Source organism: Crocuta crocuta, unplaced genomic scaffold, assembly GCF_008692635.1.
Source record: "Crocuta crocuta isolate KB4526 unplaced genomic scaffold, BGI_CrCroc_1.0 scaffold28, whole genome shotgun sequence".
Lineage (NCBI taxonomy): Eukaryota > Metazoa > Chordata > Mammalia > Carnivora > Hyaenidae > Crocuta > Crocuta crocuta.
In genome coordinates, this window is record NW_027533256.1 from 8,966,636 (window position 1) to 8,975,306 (window position 8,671).

Here is an 8,671-nt window from a genome sequence, read left to right on the forward strand (position 1 = left end):
AAGGCAATGCCTTCCAAGGAGACTAGCTTTTTGCAGCTTATAGAGTTTGCATACATTTTTGTGGTTTCCACAAAAATCCTTCAAATCAAGACAAAATGATCCCCATATCCAGATGAGGAAACTGAGAATTTAACTGACTTAAGGTCCCCAAATTCGCATGGCTAGTAAGAGCCATTTAAGTTTCTAAAAGACAAGAGGGTGGGGTTGTAAGCTAACAAGACTAATTAAAGCTACATATGTTAGCTACATATGTTTCATTATTCAGTTTATTAAAGTTGTAAATTCTAGATGAGAATCAGTCTTGTTATGTTGATAAGAATGGTCTGGTATTTCAGGACAGGTGCTTTTGGACTATAACCAGGATGGAAAAATAATAATACTACTAAAATTGTGAATTTTAACGGCTTCTGTCTTGAGCCTTTAAATTAAGCTTTAAAGTCTTAAGATCCATTCATCTAGTGGTTTATATATTAAAAGAGCTACTTTACATGATTTTTTAAATGTTTATTTATTTTTGAGAGAGAGAGAGAGAGCACGAACAGGAGAGAGGCAGAGAGAGAGGGGGACACAGAATCCAAAGCAGGCTCCAGCCTCTGAGCTGTCAGCACAGAACCTGACACGGGGCTTGAACTCACGAAAAGTGAGATCATGACCTGAGCCGAAGTCAGATGTTTAACCGGCTAAGCCACCCAGGTGCCCCTACTTCACATTATATTTGATTAATGTTCACCTAATTCATAATATAACTGTGTCAGCAGTTCTCCCGAGAATGAATTTTATTTTTATATATTAATTTAAATATATTTATTTATATATTTGTTTGTTTAAATTNTGGCAAGTCTGAAATCCATAGGACAGACTAGTGGGCTAGAAACTCATGTAGGAGTTGATGCTGTAGTCTTTTTGCTTTTAAGTTTATTTATTATTTATTTTGAGAGAGAGAGAGAGAGAGAGCAGAGGAGGGGCAGAGAGAGAGAGAGAGAATCCCAGAATCCCAAACAGGCTTTGTGCTATTAGTGTAGAGCCTGATGCAGGGCTCAATCCCACAAACCATGAGATCATGACCTGAGCCAAAATCAAGAGTCAGATGCTCAACCAACAGAGCCACCCAGACACCCTGATGCTATAGTCTTGAGGTACAATTTGTTCTCCTTTGAGGGAACCTCAGTTTTGCTTTTAAGGTTTCTCAACGAATTGGCTGAGGCCCACCCACATTAGATATATTCCTTAATTTAATGTCAACTGAGTATAGATGTTAACCCCATCTATAAAGCACCTTCATAGCAAAAGTCTTACCACTGCCCCAATCCAGTCTCCATCCTACAGAGAGACCTCTTCCTAAAACACATTTGACCATATTACTCTTCCACATTAAAACCTCCAATGGCTTTGTATTTTCCATAGAATCATTTCCATTTCCTAACTTCTAAACAAAGCTTTTGTGACCTCCAGTCCCCCCCTCCACACTGATCTCTAGCCACTTCCCCTTGCCTCCATTGCCTCTCTCCAAGCTCCAAATGCACCACAGCCCCCTCGTCTCCTGTCCTTCCCAAGGTTTGTGTGGGGACCCTCCCTCCTGGAGCTCCTTCTTCCTTGTAGGCTGATTGACTGAGTACATCAATGACTGAGTAAGTCAAGAGCTGCCTGTGGACAGCTGTGGACCAGCATCATACAGAAAAGATACCAATACGTGAAATGAAGGAAAACTTAGGTGACACTTTCTTTAAATGTCCACATTTAAAGACATTTGCTACCTAGCCAGACACTTTTCCACACCTCTTTAGCCTATGGAGAAGCAAATTCTGACAGCTTAGTCTCAAAATCTCCCACTGGACTGGCACCAGCCTGCTACTGGTCCTTTTCCACCGTTCTGTGGATTTCCTTCCTGCTTTCTTTCACTACCTCGTCTATTTCCAACCATGTTGGGCTATTATAACCATTTTAACTCAAGGAATTATAGGGAAAAGGAGGTAGTTCAATAAGAACTAAGGCAAGAAAAAAGGAGGAGGGCAATTAGAAACAGAGCTGGTAGTGACCAAGAATAAAATGAAGACCAAGTCCAAGGCAGGGGAGTTAGCCTGACAGTCTCAAATAAAAGAGGCCAGAGAGGAAAACAGCTAAAAACCTTGACCTCAGGGCCAATAAATATTGAAGAGAAAATGGAAATAGCAAAGCATAGTGGCTGGGAGGGCAGGTTCTGAGGTCGGAGTTGGGCTGATCCCTGTCTACCTTGTTTTTTCCTCTATACTCGTCTATCACATGAATTATTGCATCTGACAAGTGGTAGTTTCCCAATAAATGCTAGCCATTCCTAGGATCGACAGTGAATATAAAGTGAAGGCAGGGGATAGGGTGGGGACAAATCCACAAAACTAGGACTTGAGAGCAGAAATGGCTTTACCAGTGGGACTACAGGTGGCTCTGACCCCAGTTCTTGCTATGCAAAGCATAATCCCTCAGACCAGTCACGTGGACGTCACCCGGGAACTTGTTAGAAATGCAGATGCAGGCCTTCCCTGGGCCCTTTAAGTCAGAATCCATATTTTAACAGGATAATCTGCACATTACAAGTTACAGACAGAACTGTCCTAGGTCTCATTGCTTATTTGGAAGAACCAGTTATAGGCAAGCAATGGCGGCAGCAAGATAGAGTTTAGAGATAGAATTACTGTGTTAGGTAACCAGAGAGATCCCTACTAGGCCTTGGCAATGCTCCACAGTACTTGGGTGACTACTCTCTTAGAGTAAAGGGGGGGAATTTGGTGGAAGACTTATAAACTCAGGTCATAAACCCGGGCCAGCTGCACAGTGTCAGGTGGGCTTAAGTGGCCTAAACACAGAAGCTGTGAGTGGAGGGAACCTGTACAAAGGGACAATAGGTGGGAGAGAGGTGATGACCAGGATCAGAGATTAGGGAGACGGAGAGGGGGAGAGATGGTCAACAGTGCTGTTTTCATATGTCCTCGTTTACAGACTACATGTCCACCCCACACTATCCTGTCCCACCAAGAGCACTCCCTCGGTCCAGCCAGACCCTCTGATCCTGCCTGTCTCCATAACTTCAAGTCCAATGAGTGTGACTGATGGAGAGGCAGCCTGGGCAAGGGGATGCACCCAAAAAGGGCTGCATCACTTTCCAGACATTCCTGAGGGCTTAAAATACAGTTTGTGGGAAGTAGAATTATATTCAGTGTCTAGAAAAGCAAAGTAAACATTACCTTAAAAATAAAAGGATTAATGCAGACCAACTTAGCCAAAATAAATTCCGTCAAACACTGATATGCCAGATGTGGGGGGTTAGATGCTAGGAATTCAAAGTAGAAGCCACCCTTACCACCTCTAGGGGCTCCATAGCAGGGAAGTGAGCAAGGATTCTCCAGGCATCTGAAAAAGTCCAGTGACTTCTCTTCAAGACTGCAAATAGCCCACAACCGTCTCCACTCAGTATTTAAATCCACAGTCCTCCTTGTTGGTCTTTTTCAAAGAGTCTAACTTTGCTTTGCACCCCTGAATCCAATCCTGCACTTCATATTCTGGTGAGTAGTGTTTGCAAACAGAGAGAAGCACATATTCTTTTTAATTCCTTTCTTTGTCCGTGCTTCTGCTATCCCTGATAATCATATTCCCATCCCCATGGATTCTGACTCTTTAAAACTCTCTTGGCCTTTGGGGATGAGCACTGAGTGTTATGTGGAAACTAATTTGACAATAAACTATTAAAAAAAAAAAAAAAAAACTCTCTTGGCACCTTTACTGTGCTGAAGAAGACTCTGACTCACCAGTGAGAGGCAATAGTTAAATATCCAGGGATTTTGCAAGCTGGATGTTAAATGTAGCCATTGTGAACAAATCAAATTACAGAAACTTTCAATTAAATACTTTATATTACTAATATATTCAAAACCCACCATTTCCTAATTATTTTACTACATTTTATTATTGTCTATGCTCTTCAGCTCACTGAAATCAATTGCATTTGCATGGTGGAAATACTAATTAATGATGGGCTAATACATAGCTCTTCAAACTTTGTGTTCAGTGATAGAGCACTGGGAGCTTGGAATTGACCAGAGAGGGAATATTTACACCACAGAAATTGACAAAAGCTACAGATCAGGGCTTGGTTTGTTGTTTTGTTGATTATCCACACTTAAGAAAGTGATGGGAAAAATGTTCATAAATCTAAAAGTGTGTTGTGTCTATAGCTGTTACATTGTGAATACTGCAAAAATTGAGGAAATACTCTTCCCAAATTCAAAACCTATGATCCAATTCAGCAGTCACTCCTGTCATTGAGAAACAAGTGAAGTTAAAACATTTGCATTCGTTGCTTTACTTTCTTGTGACTTGTCAATGTAAACAAAGATATCAGCCAACATTCATGTTGGAACTATACTCATTGGTCAATTGCGAACGTAGACTAAAGATATAAAAGTGCAGCAAAATCAATGTATGCATTCTGTGTGAATCTATTGGCTCTATGGAGCTTGCAAAAAGACTATTCTGTATTTTACTATTTATAAATTGTGCAAATGCACATCCTCCATCTAAATAAAAATTTTAAAAACATATATATGTGTATGTATGCATATTTGTTTATCTTTCTTTTCACAGTGCTGGTAGCCCTTGCTTGACATCTCCACTGTTGTTTCCTTAGGTTAGTCCATCTGTCAACATTCCAGGCTTCATCCCCTCCAACCTTACCTGTATCTTTTTGTTTGTTTGTTTGTTTGTTTGTTTAATGTTTTATGTATTTCTAGGAGAGAGAGAGAGAAAGCGTGAGCAGGGGAGGGTCAGAGAGAGAGGGAGTCACAGACCGAAACAGGCTCCAGGCTCTGAGCTGGCAGTCAGCACAGAGCCCAGCGCGGGGCTCGAACCCACGAACCGTGAGATCATGACCCAAGCGAAAGTCGGACACTTAACCGACTAAGCCACCTAGGCGCCCCAACCTTACCTGTATCTTACTACCAGAATAATCTTTCCAATATTTAAATGTAATCATGCCATTCCCTCATTAAAATGATCAACGGCTTTCCAGACCTTTCTGAATGAAATGCAAGCCGTAGAAGGCTTTCTTTGTTCTGCCCTATTCGCCTGTGCAGCCTTCTTTCTTATCAAATGCCCACACTCATGCTTCACTACAGTTACACCAAACTGCCTGCGATTCTCAGAATATGCTTTGCTTAGTTGTGCCACTGGACTTTTGCACATGCTTTCCTCTGTCTGGCATAGCTTGCCCCAAACCCTCTCTTTCTACTTCTGGAGAGTTCCCACCCAGCATTCAAACAGCTCTCAAACATCATCTCTTCTGGGTTTCAGCACTTGCTACTCCCACACATTGCCTTGCAGCCTCACCCCTGTTGGCTCCTGTGCTCACTTGGAAGAGCCTTTGAACAGAGAGAGGTGTCCCCAACACCTAGCACTTGGCTTGGCAGCCAGGAGATATCTGGTAAGTGCTTGTTGAATTGATCACTTCGTCCATTTCAGCTCTAACCTGCAGCAAATGACAGGATGTAGCCAGAAGAAATATGTATACCTCATCTCTGAATTTAATTGTTACTTAAAAAACAAAAGCCAGATGAATCACTGGCACTTTTTTTCTCCATTGTTTTCTGGAAGTCAAACTAGATAAAGCCTGAGACTCTTTAAAGCATTGACCTTCTTTAAGCATAACCAAATTGCTCATTTCTGAAAGATAGTGAGTTACCACTTACTGAGCCACTTCTATGCTTCAAGCATGTGCTAAGTGCTTCATGCATGAACCTCGTGTATCCTTATTAACCCTATAATGTAGGTACTATTATCTCTACCTTACAGATGAGGAAACCGAGTCTCAGGAAAGTTAAAACATTTGCTTTGAATTTGAATTCCCTAACAGATGCTGAATAGCAAAGCAAGATTTAAACGAGGGTTGGTCTGACTCTAAACCCCATGTTTTCTCTGCTGAACCCATTTGTTACTGCCTTAAAGCAAATTCACCATTTGAATCAGGTCCCACTAGCAGCCTGGAACAAATAATACTTCAAATAATACCACAGAGTCAGGGACACATGGCTTAGTTCAGTTGTGTTCTCCTTATTCCCGATACCCAAAGCCCGTGAATGGATTTGCCCCTCCCCCAATCCGGACTTAACAGAAGAAAAGTGAACAACATGGAGAAATACCTGTGTCGTGAGTCAGAGGTTGCATGTGAAATTCTCTGCGATCATGATCGGGTCTAGGCCTCCATCAGGACTATTTTTCAACGAGCGAGGATCTCTTGTTCACCTCTCTGCTGAGCTGCCACGGCCACTGGCGCTGCCGCCTCTGTTTACTGTTTGTTACTAAGCACTTGGCTGCCCAGCGAGTGAGTCAACAAGGGCCTTCCCTTTCCTGACACTCGCTCTCTTGCCCTGAGCTCTGTGTAGTCTCCAGTCGCAGGCAGGGCCATCCCGGCATAGCTTCGTCCCCAAGGCTGGTGACCTGTGAGAGAGCTTGTAAGAGCTCAGCTGGATTAGGTGCATTAAAGACAATAGGATTGTGGTTCAGCAGGGGCTTTTACACTGATGTCACTTTATCTCCTGCTCCAATCAAAAGAAAGAGCCCTGCGAGGAATCAGGGGGCTCGCCAAGAGCCCAGTCTTAGTTTCATTCATTCAACAGCCCTCCGTGCCCTTTCACTGAGGCAGACTTTAGACTTGTACCCAACGGGGCAGAGTAACACGCAAGATCATGACCAGGAACGGTGATCTGGAGCTGCCATTGGGAAGACAAGAGGAATGTGGTTGTGATTCTTACACACACACACAAAATTAATCATCACAGTGATATAAATGAATAAAGAGGGCAGAGGGAAACTTGGAGGTGATGGATATGTTTATGGCATAGATCATAATGATGGTTTCACTGGTGGATACTGATCTCCAAACTTATCAAGTTAAATCCGTGAAATATATACAGTTCTTCGCCCGTCAATCATACCTCAATAAAATGTTTTGTTTTGTTGTGGTTTATTTTTAAAAGAAGAAAGTGGTTGGAGAAGGAGGAAAAGGAATTCTCACACTCCCTGGTACTTGGATTCAGAAAGGTACCAGCAGAGAAGAATAGGAAGAATTAAATCACAGCTCTCCAGAATTAAGAGTGAAAGAATAGATATTTGGAGCTCTCTAATCAATAGAAATTTCAAGACTAACTTTTTTTAAAAGCTTATTTACTTTGAGACAGGGACAGAAAGAGAGTGAGCAGGGAAGGAGCAGAAAGAGGGAGAGACAGAATCCCAAGCAGGCTCCATGCTATCAGCGCAGAGCCTGACGCTAGGCTCAAACTCACAAACTGAAACTATGACCTGAGCCAAGATCGAGAGTCGGATGCTTAACCATCTGAGCCACCCAGGCACCCAGGAAAACTGACTTACCAAAAGAAAATATACATTTTACTTCATATATTGACCAAAAAATAAAATAATGACATTTGATGAAGCCCAGTGCAGGTGAGGGCATGGTGAATGAGTGGTCCCATGTCAGTAGTGGGAATGTACATTAGCACACCCTCTCCACGGGGCATTTGGTAATACTCAATAAAACTGTAAATGCACACATCATTTGCAAATCCAGTTGTGGGGAACTGGCCTGTGAACGTGCTTGCAAACATTCACCCAAGCATATAAAAAAGGATACTTATTGTAGTATTTTGTTACTGTTATGGTGAAAAATTGAAAGCCACCAAAATGTCCATCAATAGTGGACAGGTAAGTAAATGCTTGTTCACACACAGTAAAAATCCAACTACACAGCCGTGTGAAGGAGGGGTAGATCTGTGTGTGCTGGTATTCAACACTTGCCCTGAAAATCTTTTAAAAAACCAGAAGTGTGGATTCACCCTGTGTGATTCCTCTTAGGGTAAATAAACACATATATAATATGTTCTTTACATATTTACTATATTATATATTAAATTGTATTTATTACATATTCTTGTATAGTCTTTGTCTAGGAGGAATCTTTAGAAACTTAATAGTATTGCTTTGTGCAGATGGTTTTAAATGCTGTTAGTCATTAGTTATTATTTAATCAGGAAAATTATTGTCCATTTTTGGACTTTCCCCCATACTCTTGTGTTATATGTTTTTTTTAAAAAGTGGTAAAGATTATATAATATCCTACAAAATTTATGTTTTCTGGCTCAAACCTGCTTGCATTCCACACTAGCCTAGTAAAGCACTTTACAATAATCACAACCATCTTGTGCTGTTTCTCCCAAATTCGTCAGTTCATCAGATTCAGAATGGACCTTCGTAAAATGTAGATTTCCAGCACCCTCCACCCCCAGACCTGCTGAAACTGAATCTCTGGGAGAGAGTCAGGGGGAACTGTATTTTGGCAAGTGCCCAGGTAGTTTTTATTAATTTGTTCAGGCCACCCATGTACAATGGAAGAAACTGAGTCCCAGAGGGAGAAAGTGAATGCTTCCAGCCATGGAGCTGGTTCCTGGTAGAACAGGAGGTCCTTGACCTCCAGGAATACGCTGCTCTGCTTAAAGTCTCTGCTACCTTCACCCTTTCGGTCACATATAATAGCACTTGGCAGTAATTTCCTTCTGTACTTATTTTTGCTAAGATTTCATTCATTTAAATTAAAGCAAGAAAAAAAATCCTAATTCAGTACTGAGGTTTTTGAATTTGTGTATTTTTAGAA